This window comes from Phyllostomus hastatus, unplaced genomic scaffold, assembly GCF_019186645.2.
Source record: "Phyllostomus hastatus isolate PE091 unplaced genomic scaffold, TTU_PhHast_1.1 phas_scaffold_317, whole genome shotgun sequence".
In the NCBI taxonomy this organism is placed as follows: domain Eukaryota; kingdom Metazoa; phylum Chordata; class Mammalia; order Chiroptera; family Phyllostomidae; genus Phyllostomus; species Phyllostomus hastatus.
Window position 1 is genome coordinate 7,691,420 of NW_025334023.1, and position 22,290 is coordinate 7,713,709.

Here is a 22,290-nt window from a genome sequence, read left to right on the forward strand (position 1 = left end):
TATAAAGGACACATGGACAATACCAAAGGGAAGGGTGGAAGCAAGGGAGGGAAGTGGGTTTGGCTAGGGTGAGGGGGAGGAGTGGGGGGAGGAATACAGACAACTGTAATGGAACAACAATAAAATAATTAAAAGCAAACAAACAAAAACATAGTAACAAAGAAATGTACCCTGAATTGCATTAAAAAAACAGTCAAATGTACAATGCAAAAATGTTCTATTGTGGTTACATCCTTAAACACAAGATTGCTCCAGACTTTTATCACCAGTGCGAATAACTGAAATTCATAACTTCCAAAATTCATACTTATATGCAGTGGTAATTAGTGATTAAACAGGTGAAGAAAGTATTTTTAACTTCTGAGATATACACACACACGTAAATGCATATATACATGTATATCTATATTCATATATGTGTGCATATATACACATTCCCACACATGAATATGTATATATGTGCACATGCACACGTGCATGATATATGTATATATACACATGTGTGTATGTGTCCCAAAGCACTATACTTTTATTACCTGAATTAAGAATGAAATAATAGCTCTGTCTTCCAAAGCTTTGCCATTCCTGTCTGCCATTATTGTATCTTAAATTACAAAGACACATAAAGCAATTTCCTGGTTTGCTTTTTAATTTTTTTAATTTTTATTTTTAAAGATTTTATTTATTTATTTTTTAGAGAGGGGAAGGGAGGGAGAAAGAGGAAAAGAAACATTGATTTGTGGTTGCCTCTCACATGCCCCCTATTTGGCCCACAACCCAGGAATATGCCCTGACTGGAAATTGAACTGGTGACCTTTTGATTCACAGGCCAGCACTCAACCACTGAGCCACACCAGCCAGGGCCTGGTTTTCTTTTTTAAAGGTTTAGTAAGGTAGATTTCTGGAAGGACTTTTGGGGATATTATCTCCAAGTTCTCCCAAGAGCCAGGTTACATCGTTATCAAATGTTGGCTGGAGGCCATTTTAGGAAGGTTTTCCTATATTTAAAAAATGCAATCATTACTTAAAATAAGAGTAAATTTCTCATCTCCAACTTCTACATTTATTTCAATTATATTTCTAGAAATCTGGCATGGAGTGGAGATGAGTGAAGGATTAGGACATAAAGTTTCCATCTTCAGGACACACTGCTCTTTACTTTCTAACATATACTCATTTGGACAACAGTAGCCAAGCAGCTAGCAAAAGGGCAAGGCCACCTTCCAGCTTCTTGCAGAACAAGACATATGCAAATGAACATTTATTCTCTTGCTAAGCAAACATGGTCAGTTATTACAATCGGCCAATCAGGGAACAGTAAAATAACAACATGGAAAATAAGCAGAATTTAAATGAGAAATATATTAATCATATAGCTAAATTCTTGTGGGAATGTCATTTAAGATCATGGAGGGTAGCAAATGCCATAAGATATTTCCAAATAAATTTTGATGATTATTATTAGATATCTGTGAAGGGCACCAAAGACACTCTTGAAAAAATTTATAAGGAAAATATCCTGCCATTGCTATTGGTATGATACTAATATTTTTGGCCTAATTAGTAGATTTATAAGATATATAACATAACTCATAAACACTCACCTTTAGACCTAATTTTTTTCCAAGAATTCTCTATATTACTCTAATAAAATATTGATAGGAATGAGTTATTATTATAAGAAATAGCTTAGAAATGTTCTCAAAAAAGAATTTTAAAGACCTACAGTTCTTTTTCCTATTTTTCTTCTCACCTATACTGAAATCTTGTTGCCAATGCTCCCATATTTCCCAAATGCTCTGGTGGGACAGTTGATAAGGGCTTCCTACTCCCAATACCCTGATTCTTGTGAGGACTCAAGACCTTCTTGTGGCCTGAGTGAAGAAGTCATCATGGTCTGTGTGCTCTATTTAACACAACAATCTAACTCGAGTACTCGCCTGCTTAAATTCCTTGAAAGACTCCCAAATGCCCCCAGGATAGAGTCCAAACTCAGTGGCAGAGTTTACAGAGCCCTCATCACTAGCCCCACCTGCAGCCTTCTTTTCTCTTTCCACCTGTACCTTATAATCCAGCTTGAGTTGTTTTCTACATACATTCTGCTGCTGGTCTGTCTTACCTAGATATTCCCTTCACCTGTAACATGATTTTCCTTTCAACACCCCACACCTGGAGAGGTGTTCTTCTGGCTAACTCCTGCTCATTCTTCCTCTATACTCAACACAGGCATTCATTCTTCCACAAAGCCTTTACTATTTCCACCACTCTTGCATATGCCCACAATACCTTACACTTACCCCATTGTTGCACTCACACCATGTTATTAAGCTTATTTGTTTCTATGCCTTTCTTTATTACTAGATTGAGAGAGCTCTTGAATAAAGGAGAAGTGCCTTATTCAATTTTACTGCCATCACAGCATTCTGCCAGGCACAGAGACATTCAATATATATTTTGGCTTTTGGATTGAACAAAATGATTCAGTACTAATTCCACTCTACTTTGCCCCAAATCTCCTTGCTCATCACTTGCAGAGACCTCCCCTACACTTGAAAATAAGATTGTGTCATTTCAGGGGCAAAATCAATAGGCCTCTCTTAAGAAATAGGAAGTTGGGAATAAGAAAAGAAGATTGCTTTGATTAAGTAGCAGGAACCCTGGAGAGTGAGAAATGTCAGCCAAGGTCTGCAACAATGTGACAAAACAAGTTAATTTCACACAGGGGCACATTCAGAGTGTCTGGAGATGCAGTGGGCAAAGTCAGATGGGCAGACACAAACATTTTGTAATCCCCCTAAAGTTTCTGTTTTGGTTTTGGCACAGTTGTAATTGACCACCCACACAGGAGAGATCATGTAAAATCTTTTGAGTGGAAATTCCTGGAAAGCCTAATTCAAATGCAATGCAGATTGGAAGGACAGGTTATGTTTGTGCACATACATGTGTGTACTCTGAATTTTTAAAACAGCATTCTAAAACCTGGCTAATAATGAAAATAAAAAGCAGGCTAGTTTATAGGTAAACTCATTAAAGATATCTGCAGGCAAATTCTCTAAAGATGCAGACCATCCTGGCTTTTCGATCAAACACAGTCCTGAGGACTGACTGGAAAGCTGGCCTGGCAAAGTTCTTTTTTCACTATATAAAGCCGTTGCCTTTGTCGTGTTTGTTAAAGGATGGTGGGGCAATAAAAGTTTCTGGTAAAGCTGAGAATAGAGTAGTTTGTCAAGAGGAAGCACCCTTGTTTGCAGAGCCTTTCGTTTCAGCCAGCTTCATGAAACATTTATTGTGCAACTACCGTGTGTCAAGGTAAGGTCCTGAGTCACAAAGGTGAGTGTGACATTGGCTCAAAGACATTTACCATTCAGTAAGGGCCTGTGTTCTGTGTAGTTTTCAACACTATTTAAAAAAAGCATTTAATTCTCATTTTCTCAAAGAAAACTTACGCTGTGCATTCTCATTTTCTGACACTAAATGTTAGTGATTGTTATTTTAACTTTTCTTATATGATCTTTTATTGTTGGTTTTTGTGTGTTCCTGTGGACTAGACCAGAAGATTCTTAGGGAAAGGAGTGGTTATGTCAGAAATGGTTAGCGGTTAGGAAGATGGACTCTGCCTCAGGACTACACAGGTTTGTTAGCGTAGGTAGTTAGTATTAATAAAGAAGCAGAGCAGTGGAATCAGACATTAAGCCTAATAAACTAAGAAGATTAATCAGATACTGGCCCTGCTTCATTAGGAAGTTACAATATTCTATCAAGCTTGATTTACTGGGAAACCACAGCATGTACAGGCTCATTCACACACTCCAGGAGACCACGGTGTTTTCTGCCATTGGGACTTTATCCTTGAGGTGGACAGGAGGAGTCTCCCCAGGGTGCAAATGGGCCCTGGTACCAGGATTATGGTGTTGGGGTGGGGGGTGAAGGAGGAGAAATTCCTCTGCTGGGCACATCTGTGGTAGAACCAGGTGGTGCAAGGGGTGCCTCTACTTTGAGGTATGTGTGATGGAAGCCAAAATGGTGACATGAAGGAGCAGAGTCTAGCCTGGGGAAATTTGGGGAAAGAATTGGATTGGATAGGGAATGCAGAACCCCAGTAAGTCTAGGAAAGGGGTTGGTTAAAGGGACGGCCCAACTCAGGCCTGGGAAGAATCAGGAAGTAGGTTGGATGGTATGAATGACAGCTCACTCATTACCCAGAACCAAGAAAATATTTAGAGGATCATCAGAACCTCGGAGAAGTTGCTGCTACAGCCTGCCCGCCCTCTATATCCCTGAGGGTGTATCATTTCCCTTTACCCCAATAAAATCTTACCCCTACATTTAAACTTCTCTACATGTGTGCCCTTTGAAATTTCTTTCCCATGACAACACAAAAGAGCCCACTTTCACTGTCAACAGGTTCAAGTTCAAAGTCTGCATTGACTAGCTGAGTTATTTTAGGCAAGGTACTTAGAATTACTGTGCCTCAGTTTCCTCATTTTAAAAGTCAGTAATATTATCTGCCTCAAATTGTTGTGATGAGGATAAATGAACTGGTATACTTAGATGCTTAGAACAATGGTTCTAGCAAGCAAACAATGATATTAGCTATCAAAATTCTTATGCATAAGCAAAATACCAGGCCCTATGCTGTAGCTGCCAGTACTCGATTTTAGCTTAAGTTTTGACCTATATGGTTTGATGTATTTACATTAGTAGATGGTGTTTCCGTTCACTCAGCTGTGTAAGAAAGAAACAAGCTTGGGACCTATCCTTGAAAACATCCTCTCCCTTACCTCCCACATCCAATCCAGCTGCCATCTTCTCCATGATATACCTTCAGTCAAGTTGCTTCATCCCTACCACCCCCCTGCTCTGGTTTATGTCATCATCATTCTATTCCTGAACATTGCAGTCATCCCCAATTGTTTTCCGTTCTTCTTTGATACTCTCCAGGTTACAATGCAGCAGTGAGAGGTCCTTAAAAGCAAAAACATGTGAAATCACTCTCCAGAGTAAAACTTTTATTCAGTTCTTAGAGGGGAAACCCAACTCCTTAATATTCTTAAAGAACCAGAGTGTGATCCTGTTACTCCCTAACAACTCAGCTACATCTTGGGTCACTTCTGAGCCTATCTCCCATTCCTTGAAATTGCCAATCTCTCTCCTCTCAAGGCCTTCCACCTGCTCTCCGTTTGCCTGAAATGGTCTTCCTCCTACCCTTTACATCTTGTCAGGCTCAGCCTCTAAGTCACTATCACAAAGGATCCTTCCCTGACCCTCTTTCCCTCACTCTAAGTGCTATGCTCTGCCATTGCCCAACCCTTCCTTTCACATTGGCTAGCACAGTGTGTACAGATATATTTATTGGAGGGTTTATATGTTCACTCTTTGTCTCTCCACCAGTTTGTAAGTCCCATGAGAACAGGTGCCCTGTTTTACTCATCACTTTATTCTCACTGCTTAGTAAAGTTCCTGGTACACCATAAATAACTAGCAAGCACATAAATGCCTAATAACTAGTTATTTGATAAGTATATGAATTTCAGCAATGAACAAATTAAGAAAATCTTGAGAGCCTGATCTATAAAGAAACACGAGGACTCTGATGTATTTTAGTTAGTTTTTCTGTTTTATATGACTTCACTGCTGAAGCAGCTACATTACAACCTATCTAAATACAGAAGAAAGGCCATTCTTATTTTAAAGAAATTAAATATATCTTTGTTCTCACTCCCTGGAAGTTCCTATGGAAAAACCAACCTCAGATCCTGTCTTGTACAGAAGCTCTTGGCAATGTACCCTGTACATCATGGCTGGTCTTGCTGTGATCTGTGGGCATGAATGTATGTAGAATCATTTCTACCCTCCCGAAACCATATGTCAAGAAGCCCATATTAGAACATTCCCACAGTACTAATTCAGCCTATAATTATACATGGCTGTAGCCTGAAGTGAGACGGACAAGAGGAAAATTAGATTTGTAGAGTTGACAACATTGAGACCCTGAACAAGACTGTGTGAAAAACGAAAGTTACACATGCATATGGAATTGAAAACTGATTAGAGATCCAGAGAAGGTTAGAGATGGCAGGGATTGTCATGTTCATCTTGTAGAAAACACAGGAGACAGTAACAGAGTGTGTAAGAGACATGCTCTAGAGTCAAACAGACCCATGTTCAAATAATGGCGTGGCCACTTGTACCTTTGAGATTGTGGTCAAATTATGTAACCTTCCTTATCTGCAACTGATTACCTAAAAAAAGGGACAACAGTATTTTTCTTAAAGGATTTTTGCATATATAACATAACAGAAAATATAATGCATATAGCATAATTTCAGACATATCTTGAGACTGCAAAAGAGGACTCAATAAGGATTATTACTATCTTTTGTTATCTAAATCCATTATTTTATAAATGGAGAATACAAAACTCATAGAAGGAACAATATGCCAAAGGCCCTGTGGCAAAGTAGAGATAGGCTGGAGTGTTACGTGTGACAAAAAATTCCCTGTTTGGTATTTCTGTGTCCCCCTGCCTCCTTCCCTTCTGATCCTTTCACACATGCGCTTCCTGGAAAATATAGCAACAGGGTGAGGACGATGGGAAAGTCACTCAGGTCTTTCTTGTTCTGGCAATGTGTCCAGCAGAATATATAATTTGCAGAACCTTCTGTTATTATCATTCCCTGTTATGACACCTATAAAACTAGAATAAATATATGAAAAATCTTTTAAATGCTGAAGTTAGGTTTGAAATAAAGAAAGATAATTCTTCAGCTTCAGGTTCAGGAAATGAAGTGGGAACTGAACACAGTCTGAGAACTGATGATGGAGCTGCCTGACATCAGGGCACGGGTAAAAACAGAGATCAGTTTCTGTAGAATTTTATTATAACTTGGAGACATGAGATGATATCTTGGTCCTGCATGAGACAGGCAGTTGTAACTAAGGTGTTTCTATAAATCCAGAAGTATCTAAGGGTGGGATAGAAAAGGAAAAAATCTTCAGCTAGCAGGGGGAGGTGGCAAAGATACTATAAGTTCATGCAGTAGCTTGTGTCTAAGCTTTGGTTGAGAAGAAGAAGACAAATATTTTAATCTTGGATCTATACTTCCTGTGGATTTGAGGTTCAAATCTGTATCAGGAAACTCCAAACTGAGAAATTAACATGAAATGCCTGGCAGAATCTCAAGGCAGAATCTCTAAATAACTGAGAAATTTAATGACAGAATCTGATAAGGATGATAAATGTAGTATATTTAAATAATTACAAATATAAAAGTGTAGGTTAAAACTATAAGTCAATAATAAATAGGTTTGATAAAGAACTAATTAGAACTTCTAGACATATTTTTTAAAATGAAAGACCAGTGAAATAATGGGTTAAACAAAAAATTAAAGAAGGAATTAGTGAACTGAAATATATTTAAGGAAACTATCCAGATTATAACACTGAGAGAAAAAAAAGGGAGGGTTGGGTGGGTAGGCTGGATTGGGAGTAAAAGGGAGAAAACTGTACTTGAACAATGATTAAAATAAAATAAAATAAAAATTTTAAAAAAGAAAAAAAGGAGATAGAAAATACAAAAGTGATTAAGAGACATGAAAACTAGAATAAGATTCAAAATATGACAAATAGTATTTTGGAAAGAGAAAACAGAAGGAATGTGAGCGTGTGGGTGATGCAATATTTAAAGAAAGCCTTACCAGGAACTTTAAAACAGGGATGAAAAACATAAACCCTCAGATTGAAAATTGCAATTCCATGCAAAATAAAGTAAACCTAGACCTATAGACATCACAATAAAATTACAGAATACAAAAACATAGAGAAAATCATTAAAAAGACAGATAGCCTAGAAAGAAATTACCAGTTTTCTGATATCAGATTTCTCATTAGCAGCAAAGAAGTCAGGGAGCAAAGAAATAGTATACGTTCAAAGGCTTGAGAAAGTGAAACTATTGTTCTAGAATTCTACATTCACCTAAAGTGTCATTCCAGAGTAAACACAAATGAAGATTTTTAGATACATATAAATGAAGGAATCTACCACTTAAGAGATCAAGCTGCAGATAAAATGGGATATATTTCAGGAGGAGGAACACTGAATCCACAATGAAGGCATGGGATGAGTTAAGGAGTAAGGAGTAAACAATCTGATCAATATGTGGGTACATCTAAAACCAACAATGTGATCATGATATTTAACTTAGGGAGAGTGAAATGATATGATACTGAAACACTAAATAACAGAATAGGTGACACAGAGGGGGTAACTAGGTTAAGTGTTCTAAAGTCTTGTGTCACCAGAAAGGAGGGTGAAGGTATTGATAACTTTAAAAATGTATAGGTAGACAAGAAAGTAGTACAAAGCAGAATGGGTAACATCCTAGAAAACATCAACAAGAGTAAAATAAAAAAAATTTGATCAATTTAATGGAAGATAAGTTAAAAGAAAAGAATGGAAAGAGGAAGCATGTTAAACATAAAACAATAATATGATAGAAATAAATCCAAATAAACCATTAATAATCAGAATAAATGTAAACAGACTAAATTGTGTTTTTAGCTAGAGACACGTCTAAAACACAGGGACATAAAAATCAAGAAAAAGGGATGGAAAAATATGTTTGGAGTAAAGATAGGCTAATCAAAGTTAATATGATATAATAACATTGAATCAAGCAGAGCTCAGGGCAAAATGCATTATTAAAAATAAAGAGGGTCATCAAATAATGTATAAAAATAGTTTCCTAAGTAACCCTATTAATTTTAAATTGGTATAATTTACTAAACCTGCCCTAAAATATGTAAAGTAAACATTAAAAGTACTAAAAAAGAAGTAGACAAGTCCACAGTTACAGTTCATAAATTTTTAACACAATTAACTTGGTAATTAATAGATAAAAGATTACAATTTTATTACAATGATAGTAGTAATGAACATTAACAAGTTTGACATAGTAAACATGCTAGAGAACAGCATTTTTTGAGCACACATCTAATATTCCAATATTTCAGAAAGTTAATCATGGACTAGGAAATGAAGGAAATATCAATACATATCAAGGAATCAATATCATTGAGTTCATTTTTTTTACCACAATGCAAAAAAAGTATCCTTGAAAAATTCTTGCTTAGTCTGATAATTTAAAACACACTTGTAATTGCCATGAGTCAAAAAAATGGAGTGAAAATTAGAATATGTTTACAAATGGAGGATAACAGTATACAGCTAAAGCAGTTCTCTAAGGGAGTTTTTGGCCTCCACATGCTTATATTAGAAAAGAAGAAGGTTGAAAATTATTTGAGCATCCAAGCTTAGTGATTAGGAAAATAAGCAAAAACAAGAGAAAAAACAAATACAATAAAAGAAAGAATGATAAAATATATTGACAAAAACATATCAAATAGAAAATAAAGTAGAGGGGAATAAAATGCTCAAAATCTACTACTTGAAAAGAACAACAAAACAAAGAACATTTTGTAGAATTGACCAAGAAAACAAGAAAAGTTACAAAGATATAGATTAGAAATGAAGGTGAGACAAAATTATAGGTATATCAGAAATTTCAAATCATAAGAAAATACTATTTAAAAATACTTTATGCCAATAAATTTTAAAAATTAGGAAAAATGATTTCCCAGAAAGTTTTATCTCTCTAAAACTGACTCAAAAAACAATAGAAACTTGAACAGAACACTAATCATTAAATAAATAGAATAAGTAGTTTAAAATATGCAGGTTTCTTTCTTCAGACTCAATTCAGTCATGTGTTCTTCTGCATTTCAGGAATGCCATCATTGTGGCTGCTTTGGCACACTACTCAAGTCTTTTTTGAGGGATGTGGCAATTATATAAATGGCACTTATTCTGCATGTCAAACTCCCCTTTGGAACATATGATTAGAAAATGAATCAGACATGGTTCCTGCCCTGAGGGGCTCACATCTATTAGACATTCAAATAAATTCACTAATAATGTAAGGAAGTTAAAGACAGGGTGGGGCCATTCTTGATTCAGGGAAAAAATTAATATAGCTCTTCTTGATTGCCCAATACACATCACAGTGTTAGGAGTGAAGGGGTCACATTTCATTTTTTTATTAATTAATAAAGTTTTTATTTGGAAATAATTTTAAATATACAAAAGTTGCAATATTACTATACCAAAACTGTCAAAAGAATTATATGAAAACCTATCAGTATGAAAGATTTAAACCAATTCTACATAATGTGGGAGAGAGAGAACATATCATCACAATTCAGCCCTCTGAAAAATGTGTCCCCAGATATCTTCTCACCAGGGTTGGGGAGGAAAAGGCAATTATTTCCTAACATTAGGAAAGTTTATTGCCCCATGCTATCTCTTGAATTTATACATCTCTGGTTCTGGCTATTCAGTTCCTTTCTGATTTCACAACTTTGTCAGCCCTGCTCTGAATAAACACTTCTCCAAAGAGGCCACACAGATTGCCAAAAGACATGACAAGATGTCCGACATCACTAATTATCAGAGGAATGCTAATTAAAACCACAATGAGATATCACCTCATACCTGTCAAAATGGCTATAATCCATAAATCCACAAACAAGTGCTGACAAGGATGTGGAGAAAAGGGAACCCTTGTGTACCATTGGTGGGAATGAAGACTGGTGTAGCCACTGTAGAAAACAATATGCAGTTTCCTCAAAAAAATTAAAAATAGAAGTGCCTTATGACCCAGTGATTATACTCCTGAGTTAATATTCTAAGACTCCCCAAACACCAATTTGAAGGAATATATGCACCCCTATGTTCCTTATAACATTATTTATAATAGCCAAGATATGGCAGCAACAAAAGTCAACAGACAAGTGGATAAAAAAGCAGTAGTACACATATAAAATGGAATATTACTCAGCCATAGAGGAGGGTGAAATATTACAAGCACTGATTTTACTCATATGTGGAATCTAATAAACTAACAAAATAGAAGTAGACTCAGAGAACAGACCAACAGCTGTCAGAGGGAAGAGAGGTTGTAGGGCTGGGGGAAAAAGGTGAAGGGATTGAGAAATACAGACTAGTAGTTATAAAACAGTCACAAAGATGTAAAGTACAGCATAGGGAATATATCAATAGTACTGTAATAACTGTGAATGGGGCCAGGAGGGTACCAGAAATACTGTGGGGAACACTTTGTAAAGTATGTGATTATATAACCACTATGCTGTACACCTGAAACTAATACAAAATAATATTAAATGTAAACTGTAATAGAAAAATAAAACAAAACAACTTTCTCATCCCAAGATGTCTCTGGGAGTCTCCAAAAAGTATCCCATTGATTGTGAAGGATTTCTAAATTTAGTGCTACAGACAGTCAAATGTAAAGGAAATGACATTTCCCTTTTTCACTGGTTTTTAAATACCTTTTCCAATAGGTCAATTCTGGAATTTGTTTGATGCACAAATTGCATTCTAGGAAAAATGGCTTCAGTGAGATTTTTTATTAAAGGAGCTGTGCCACAAGTCAGCCTGGGTCCAGGGGTAATGAAAAGCTCATCAGGGCACTCGACTACTTTGTTCTTTCCATCCTGGGAGCCCCTTGGACCTCAAAATTAGGTAGGTCTCCTTTCTTTCTTTTAACTCTCACTTACTTAGAGTCTCCATTTTGGTTGTGTCTTACGTATCGGGGCTAGACTACAGAGAACTAGTATTTTTAACACAATTGTTCTCATTGTAGACACCCCAGGACCTAACATTTGAAGAGAAATGTGGCAATTATTGATGGTAGAGATTCTCCTATGAGGAATACTTTATGATTCTAGAGAATTTTATATAATTCCATAGTAGATAAAATATTTGAATTAAAGGAACATCTTGCTGACTGCTGGTCATAGGAATGAAATAAGATTAAATAGAAGCTTATTAGTGGGTTTCAATTTCCAACTTTTGTTTCCTGTTCCTCATTTCCTAATCACTTTATTTATTCTATTTGATTGGGAATGTTGGACAATCAGTACCCTATTATATCACCAATCTTTCTAGGAGATTTTGAATTTTTCTTTCCTTTCAAATTTTATTGGTGGCATGAGCCCTTTTTGCCAATGGAAAGGAGGACCAGGCAAATAGCGCACAACTTCTCTTGTTTATCTCTCTACAAATCACCTTGTTCTTTCTTTTAAAATAATGCTTGAACTGTTCAGAAACTTGAAGTGGTTTCAACTATCATTACACATTAGGGATACCCAGAGAGGTTTAAAAGTCCCAGTGCCCAGGCTATAGCCTAGGCCAATTAAATTAGAATTTATGAAGGTGGGAATCAAGTATCTATAATTCTTACAACTTCCTGAAAATACCATAATATTAATATGCAGCCAATATTGATAACTGCTGTTTAACTCAGGGCTTCTTAAACTTGAATGTGCATGTAGATCAGCTGGCTGTCTTGTTAAAGTGCAGATTCTGATTCAGTTCATCTGAGGTATCTCTACTGAGCTTAAATGTTGATTCTGCCAGCCCACAGACACAGTTTAAGTAGCAAAGTGCTCGTGGAGGCTGAATTAGCCCTTGCCATGCTCAATTTTCTAAATGAAAGTCAAGGTGTGTCTGTCTCAAGACCAGATATGTTCAGTAGCTGATATTGGTGTAGGCAGGAGTATAGCAAGAACTCAGCTCCTCAGTCCTGGAGCTTCAAGTGACTCCAGGACCTCACTAGGTCCCATAAATGTCCTTGATTCCTCACAGTCAGAACAGGAAAGTACTCATCCTTTCTTATAAACCCCCAGGATGCATGATCAGATATGTGCAGGTGGAAGAGTTAAGGAAATGGTGTTTTTGAAATTTGAAGATGAGAAAACTGGCATCTAATGTGTTTACTGAAAGAAAAGTCCTGTTGACAGTAGGCCATATTTGAGGACTCAATAACTTTTAAATCAACATTTCACAAAAGCAGACACCGCTTTCTCCTTCAGGGAGCAACAAGAGAGATTCTGGGGGAAGTTCATGTTTGATCAGAATGAGAAAAATCTGGCTGAACATCAGGACCTTGGGTGAACTGGCTCAGCCATTTTCCTGGAGAAGATGTTGGGATTTCCAGCATCCCGTTCAGTGAGCATTCTAATAAATAATAATAAAAATAAAGTGCCCTTTATACTATTTATAGAAGTGAGCCAGTTCTGTATTTAAACAAAATGCATCACAATTCACAAGAAACAGCTTTTATATCCTTGTTTAATCTGCTACCTCTAGCAGACCTCGGGAAAAGCCAATGAAGTTCATCTTTCACTGCTTTTGTAAGTGCTTCCTGAAGTAATCAGGTAAGATGGCTGCACAGCTCAGTAGGATATATAAGAATGAGCCTTGATTTTGAAGCCAAAGCAGATTTGGGCATGAACTGTGGCCCTGGTCCTTATTCACTGTGTGACTTTGGACTACTTCTTTTAACCTCTTTAAGCCTTTGATTGGGTCATCTGAACAATGGGTTCTTGTCAGGAATAAAGATTACCTATTCATAGTACCAAGATCATAGGAAGGCTTAATCAGTGGTAGCCATTAGTATTTTAAAATTTTTGCTTTAAATCTTTACACTTTTTGAGGGGGTGGGAGTTGAAGTTCAAGCAGCAAAAATCTTGAGTATTTAACACTCAGAGAAGGAAAGGCATATGGCCATTCTTAGTAAATGGTTGTCCCTTCCTGTGTCCTTCTCTTCCCCCTGGCTGGGTTTAGGGTGAGAGGCTTAAGCCTGGGACAATACCAAGCAGTACGATTTGGGACTGAGACCACTTTCTAGGCTGAGGTTGTTGGTAAAGAGAAGTTTATCTCAGGGACAGTACAGAGTGGGGCCTCTGAGGAAACCAGTGCATGCTAACTCTTCCTCTGCATTTCCCCAGAGCAGGAAGATGCCAGCTCCCTCTTCTGCAGACCCTGCTTGTGTAGACTTTTTCAAGATCCTCTGGGTTTTCTATAATCTGCTCAGCAGATGAGTTGTACAATGTAATTATGTTCATGAATTTGCCACTTCCTTATTTCCAGGTTGAATAGTTCATACTTGAGAACTTGTATAAAATGCAGTAGTGACCTTGGGTTTATTTGTCTTCCAGGGAGGTTACTTCTTCAGCCGGAAAGTGTCACAATTAAGATTATGAGAGTTTTGATTGTTCAATTTAAACTTTGAACTGTGGCTTATTTTAAACATGATGTATCATTAGTTTGCAGATTGGATCTAATTGTTTTATATGTTTAAAAATGCTACTCTCTGAAAAGAAGTTAAAAACATAGTCCATAAAATTGTAGCTTCAGAACAATTGTCTATTTTTATAGAACCTGAATTTAGAAAAAAATAAGGAGGCTGGTTGTTATAAAATTTCAATATATTCTTTTTTATTTTTTAAAGATTTTATTTATTTTTTTAGAGAGGGGGAGGGAAGGGGAAAGAGAGGGAGAGAAACATCAGTTTGTGGTTGTCTCTTGTGCTCCCCCAACTGAGGACCTCGCCCACAACCTAGGAATGTACTCTGACTAGGAATCAAACCAGCAACCCTTTGATTCACAGGCCAGCAGTGCTCAATCCACTAAGCCATACCAGCCAGGGCAGAATTTGAATATATTCCTCAAGATTTACAGCTAATACATGGTTGAACCAAGAAATCAAACCCAAACATGTCAGTCTGTGTACACTAAGTAATACTGTGGTCAAAGATGGGCCCATAATGTTAGTGGCTTACACAGCAAAGCCTCCCTCACTCACTGTAATGCCCACTGAAGGGTGGCTATGGCTGAGCTTCATATCCATGTCATTCTGTGCCCATGTCATTCAGTGACCAGAGGGGCAGCCCTAGCCTGTCCTGTGGCAAAAAGGATACAGGATGGAGCCATACAATGCTCTACTTTCACAGACAATTCTTTACCAGAGCAAGTAACATGACCAACTCTGCTTTACTGTGGGGGCTGGGGAAGAAAGGAGTACCCTTCTCCCATAGGGAGGACAGAAAATACTAGAGACAAAGCATCCCACACCACACCAAGCACAGCTCCTGGTATAATATTCTTCCCATTTTGCCATATTACGTAGATGTTCTATAAGCTGTAGCATGCTATACAGAAGGTGGTATTTATATTATTGTTCACACATTTATGAAATCATGTGTTAGGATTTTGATTTTGCCTTCAAAGACTATTGATGTGAATAGTTATATAAAAGAAAATTTTATTATGGAGATCAATAAGTCACAGGGTCTATGTGGAGTCCTAATTTCAGAAAGCCAATTTTTCTAACTATGCCCAAGGGTATTCTGTAATATTTGTCTCTACTGTGAAAATTGTGATTAGTCATAACTATGTAAGTCACTTGGGCCAAAGAAGGCCACTAGGTCTGATCACATTTCCCTAATAATTTCAGCCAAAAGCAAGAAGTCCACTCTAGCTTCCTTGCTTGCCGCTATCATTCTTCAAACCCACTGCCAACACAACTTTCACTGGTATCCTCCCTGCTGCCCTCTGACATATGTCTCAGGGGTTCATGAGACCATACATATAATTTCTGATTTTGCATTTGGTATTTCAACTACCTTAATTTATGCACACACTATAACTTACTATTGGGACACAGAGCAATTTCCTCTCATCAAAAAAATCAGTAAATACAATAACATATTGTACTAATTTGAGGGCTCAAATCACTTCCAAAGACAGTAGCAATATCCCAGTGAGAGCAAGAATATGAGCTTTCATTCTAGCTGCATTATCACAACAGCTCTACCCTGCAAGGCCCTCTCTACCATAACACATGCATGCACACACACAGAGACACACACTCATGTACACACATACCCTGAGCAATGTATTAAGCATCATTTTACTCCCAGTGGAAGGTACAGCTACTAACAGCTGTCTTAAAATTAAGGCATCTCAAGAACAATTTGGTAAGAGAACTAATATTTACAAAGCTTGATAATGTAGTAGACACTCTTCTAGGGGCTTTGCATGTGCACTAACGATAGGTTATTTTATATTTTCATGTTTTAATTTCCCCACATTATTAATAATAACAAGAGCAATATTAAATTGTTGAACTTTCCTGATTTGAAGTTTTCTCATCTTTAAAATAAGAATAATAATATTTAATTCAAGGAACATTAAACAATATAAAGATATGAGATGCATATTCCTAGTACAGTGTAGGTACCTATAATGGCCAATTTTATGTGACAGTTTGGCTAGGCCCAAGTCCCTGGTTATTCAATGGAGACTAATATAGGTGTTCCTGTGAAGGTGTAGATGTGATTCACATCTACTTACAGTTAATTTTCAGCAAGGCCAATTATCCTAGATAATCTGGATGGGACTGACTCAGTCAGTTGTAAGACCTTATAAGCAGAGCTCAGGGTTCTCTGAAGAAGAAACTGTGCTTGTGGAGTGAAGCTTTAGCTCCTGCCTGAGAGTTTCCAGCCTGTCTTTCCTCATAGCCTACTCTTATTCATTTTGGACTTGCCTAGCCAGCTCCCACAATTGGGCAAGCAATGCCCTTGCAATAAATCTTTTTCACTTTTGATAGATAAATAGCTAGACAGATAGATAGACAGATGGAGATAGAGATGAATGAATAAATGAATAAATGGGTTTCTTCATGAATAGTGGGTTCTCTGTGACTCACAAATGTAAGAGGAGGCTAGATGGCCATTTGAACATGCTGTGGAGGGGATTCTAAGAGCATGTGTGATTCACTTTGAGGGCCTTAAATTTCTTTCCAGCTGAAGTTCTGGATGTTATTTCCAATTGTTCCCATTAATGTTTATAGGACACTGAGGCTCAGAATAAGGAGGGGGGTCAAGTAACTAAGAATAAACAGAAAATCACGACTCCCAAATATTAATATTTTCCTAGAGAATCCAAATGCTGCTTTCTCTAGAGTATATGATGAGTGCTAAACTTTGATTTCTGCTCCTGGCATCATGATATTGTAGACACTCTCAAAAGTCCTACTTCAAAGCTACTAGATACTAGGTAAAGCATTCCATTTAAAGGTTTTGCTGAGTTTTCACCAAGTAAAGAGACAATTTCAAGACATCATCAACCCTTCCCTAAATTAAGGGAGTCAAAATAAAAGAAACTGTAATTTTATTTCTTTTTTAGCTTATTAATTTATTTAAAGATTTTATTTATTTATTTTTAGAGAGGAGAAGGGAGGGAGAAAGAGAGGGGGAGAAGCATCAATGTGCGGTTGTCTCCAATGCACCCCGTACTGGGGACATGACCTGAAACCCAGGCATGTGTCCCAACTAGGAATCTAACCAGCGACCCTGGTTCACAGGCCAGCACTCAATCCACTGAGCCACAGCAGCCAGGGTTATTTCTTTTGAAATAAAAATGTTTCAGGCCAGTGGCAGGAATGATGACTTCCAGGGATTGAAAGATCGAAGTAGTCCCAAGCAGGAACAAGTGTAAATCCTCCTTGGAATAACATATCCCAATAAAGGCCTCCAGTATTTCAACAGATTAAGGTTAACCAAATGTGGGTTGTCTATTGAAATTTAGCAGATGCCTAGAGAAATAATATACTGCTGGGGGAATTGCACAGAAGCAGTAGAGAGAGTGAGGAGAAAAATATGAGGAGTGGTAAAGAGATAGGAAAGATACATGAGTATACCTAATATGCACAATTGGAATAATGGAATGAAAGAAGAAGGAAAATGCAGGAGAAACATTTGAAAAGAACATGACTTAATTTTCTAGAACTAATTAAAGATACAAATTCACAGATATAGAAAGCATAAAATTTATCAAGCTAAATCAATTAAAAAAACTTATGTCTCACAATGATACCATGAAAACATACAAAACCAATGGTTAAGAGAAGATCTTAAAGTTACCAAGGGGGAAAAAAAAGACCAATCGCCTGTGGAGGAATGACAAATAGATGGATAGAAGAACCAATGGAAGCCAGAAGGTGGTGAAATGGTAACTTGATAATGCTAAGAGGACATAAATCTTAAGCTAGATATATGTTCCCAGGAAAATGATCTTAGAATGAGGATAAAATACAACTTTAGAGAAACAAAGGCTGAGTTTGCTAAAGACTGAGCAATAGTCCTTAAGTAACAGCACTTCTAAAGTAGAGATTCATTAGGAAAGAAACTGATATTAGAGAAAAGGTGTGAGAGAAATAAATGGAAAAAGTGGGTAAATCAACAAAAATTGTATCTATATATAAATAGTATAGTATTATTTGAGGAGTTATAAAGAATCAAATTAAAATAGTAGACAAAAATAACAGTAGACAATAAGTTGGGAGGTGATCAATGTTAATACATGTTGTGGTTCTTGTTTTGCTTGGGTATTAAAATATTAACATTATACTTCATTAAATTTGTGTTGTAAAAGGAAACTACTTAAGGATACATGTGTTTCAAAGCAGTAAGGGGTGATGGAAGTAGAATAGATAAATAAATAAATAAATCAACAAACTCTCTCAATCAAAAAACAAAAAAGTAAGGAAAAAAGGATTTGAAAAGCATGGCAAATAGAAAGCAAAAATTATGGTAAAACAAATTCAACCCCTTCAGTGAACATGAATTAAGTAAAAGACAGGAGATATCAGAATTCCAGTTGTGTGTTTATAGGAGATAAACATAAAATACTAGGATACAGAAAGGCTAACAGTAAGTGGATAAAAATATATCTGATGAATATAAACCAAGAAAAATAGAGGATAGGTATGTAACTTAAGGGGGGAAATATTATTCAGAACATAGATGTTTACATAGTGACAAAAATTCTTCACCAGAAATTGACAACAGTCCTAAACTTGTATGCAAACAATTGAATATATAATATTATACATATATCTCAATAATTTTAAATGTGTAAGGTAATATTTGGTCAAAATACATTGAAAAATTGGCAATTACACCATCATCACGAGAGAATTCAACATACTTCTCTTAATAATTTATAGGTCAAACAAAAACTCCACCAAAAATGGTAAAATTTAGAAGACCTAAACAACACTTAACAGTTTTATGTAAAAGACATGGACTATAAATTCTTCTACCCACTCAATTAGCAAATATACATTCTTCTCAACAAACCATGAATTATTTACAAGCCTGACCATGTACTAATCTATATAAAACAAATCTCACTGCATTAAACACAACTGACATCATTGTGATCAAGTTGTGTGACCCAAATGAAATTAAATTATAAATAAAAAATATATAAACAAAATATGTGCACATTTAAAATAAAAAATAGAATACTTCTAAATAACTCATAGGACAAAATAGAATGAATTAAAAATGTATATGCAATAATAGGAACTGAGTAATAATTAAAATCCTACATATAAAAATGTGCAGGTGGCCCTGGCCAGGTGGCTTAGTTGGTTAGAGTGTTGTCCCATACACCAGAGAACTGTGGGATTGATCCCCAGGTGGGGCTCACTGGGGAGGCAGCCAATTGATGTTTCTCTCACACATTGATATTTTCCTCTCTTTCTCTCCTTCTCTCTCTCTTTCTCCCTTCCTCTCTCTCTAAAATCAATGAACATATCCTTGGGTGAGGATTTCAAAAAAATGTGCAGGTTGCTGCTAAAGGCCAACTATAGAACACATTTTAGCTTTCAATATCTACATTAGAAAAGAAGGCTTAAAATGAACAAGATAGCTATTGAATTTAGAAGTTAGAAAAATACAGAATAAATCAGAAAATACAAAGATAGAAATAAGTAAGATAAAATCTCATATTAGATTTTGTACTTTCTGATAGAAGGAAAAAATAAGAAAGACAATAGTTCTTGAAAAGATGAATAAATAGAATTGTCAGAGTTGGTCAAGATAATGAGATACTAAGCACCACTGAAAATAGTGTGAAAGAAGGCCAAGACATACAAGACTTGTAGTTATAGATACAGCATCATACAGTTTGACAACTTTATGATAACTATGTCAACCTCAGCAAGTAAATTTGGTTATTATCCTTGTTTTGAAAATAAGGAAGCTAAGGCTAATCACATACCACTTACCTTATGGACTTTATGACTTGATCAAGGACAAGCAGAGAATAAGTTCCAACCCCAATAGCAATATTTTGCCTATAAATAACAAGCAACCCCTCCCTCCAAATCATCCAGCCAAAACTTATATGATAAAGCTAAAAGTTGTAAGAAGGATCCTAAAATTACTTTTGGAAATATTTGAGCTGACATGGAGCAAGGGAAAGAGTAAAAGGACTAGAGAAATGCACAGAGATCTGCCTCACTTCATCTCATTTCAATAACCTCATGGATTTCAAAGGCAGAAAGCCCTTTATAGTCATTCCCTGTCAAGTCCTCAGACACAGTCAGCTACAAAATCACTCTCCTAACACCTTTCTCTGCAGATTCTTTGCAGTGCACCAGGATTATGTTTGTTGCATGAAATTATTTAATTTAACGGCTTTGTAAATAAGGTCTTATTTGGAGATAGGCACAACACATAATTTAGTAGAATGCTCCATCCAAAACTCAGACACATTCCTTGTAGCCAGAATGGCAGAAGGTACATTTGTCTTTAGCAGTTACACTGAATGAAATAATAGAAAATTGTTTAATAACAGTCTTGGCTGTAAGAGAAGCTGGACAGAGACTATAGAGAAAGATATGAATGATATTATGCTCTTTTCTGAAGGTCTGGTTGGGCATTACCATGAGTTCACAAAGCATGCTTACTTAGAATGACAATTACAAGAGGAGGAAAGAAGTGTTCGCTGCACAGCTCCTATGTGAAAGCATGTTACACCCTTGCATCTACTAATTCTACAGGTAACTTGTGGGGCCAACCCCACTGACCCCATTTATGGATGAGGAAATGGTAGCTGGAGGTGAAGAACCTTACTCAAGCAGTTTCAGGTAATGGAGACAGAATCATGATTTGATTGTCTTTAAAGGCCATGCTCAAAAATTACATGTCCTTTACATTACAGAGTGCATCTAAAAATTGGAGTATCACTTTCTCTTCCTCCTTGATATCATTTTCTCTCCCAAACTCCCAAATTTGATCCTGATCAAGAAAACTCCTAATCCTGATCAAATTTCCAAACTTCAAGGTTTTAAACCTATTTTTTTCTCCACATTCATGTCCCAAATTCTGTCTATTTCATAAATGTCTTATATTTGTCCCTTCCTTTTTTATTCTCACTCTCATAATCCACTCACATGATTTTTCTTTTGGATTATACTAATATTGTTCTTATAGTCTTCCCATGATTTCAAATGTCCTGAGAAAAGTCCTCCTATAACCATCATACCCATTGAAGTGATTCTTTGTCATGTCAGGGACAAATCAGAGTCACCTTGGGTGAACTGCAGGGTGTATGTGTGTGTGGTGGGAGGCAGGGCGTAGTTTCCCAAATTAGCAGAGCCTTTCTCTTCTCAATTTACTCTTGAGATTCCCTGATGGGGTCCTTCCTCTCCCTTTGCTCCCACTGTAAGAATTATTCCTATAAGAAGACTGTGATGCCAATAGAGTTCTTCATGCCTTGTGTGAATGAGGGTTGGAACTACTGCACTAAACCATAAACTTCTAGAAGGAACATCTTCTATTTCTGATCTCTAGTGCCTAGCACAGAAATTGACATTCAACAGATGCACAGAAGGTATTTGTTTAATACAGTAGCAAATGATTAACTCCTTAAAGGCAGGGACTGTGTAATTTATCATGTGTATTTAGCCCATCATTAAAAATAAACACATATTTATTGAAATAGTAAATAAATGAATAAATAAACAATCATTTTACTAACACATTCAGCAAAATTTGACAATGTTGCATTGGTTGCTTCTTTCTCTTTTGTTCTTTGCAAGTAGAATGATGGGGCCTTTTACTGTTGACAGCCACCTAGAATTCCAAGATACATTAGAATTTTTAAAGATAATGGAAACTGAAAGCTATTTTCTACATCCCCCAAATGCTAACATAATACATTTACACATATTAAGGTTAATTTAAAAAATTGCTTTGCTTTTGCCTACAACATATCAAATTAGTTTGTGGTAACTTGTTGCTGGAACATCATAAGTCCTGATGGGCTGATATATCTATTTTATTAATAAAAATAATGAGACAAATTAGTTAATGCTAAATAAATGCACATTATTTGATACAAAAAATTTTTCAAAGCATGGTCTCTGTAGAAACACATTAAATGGTCATCTTCCCCTCCCCTCTCTTAGTAAGAAAGCAAACTTATAAATAAGGGAGATGTCTAAGTCATCTCAACCAGACTGAGATATGTATATGTGTATGTAAATACATAGCCTTGACCTTGGATTCTG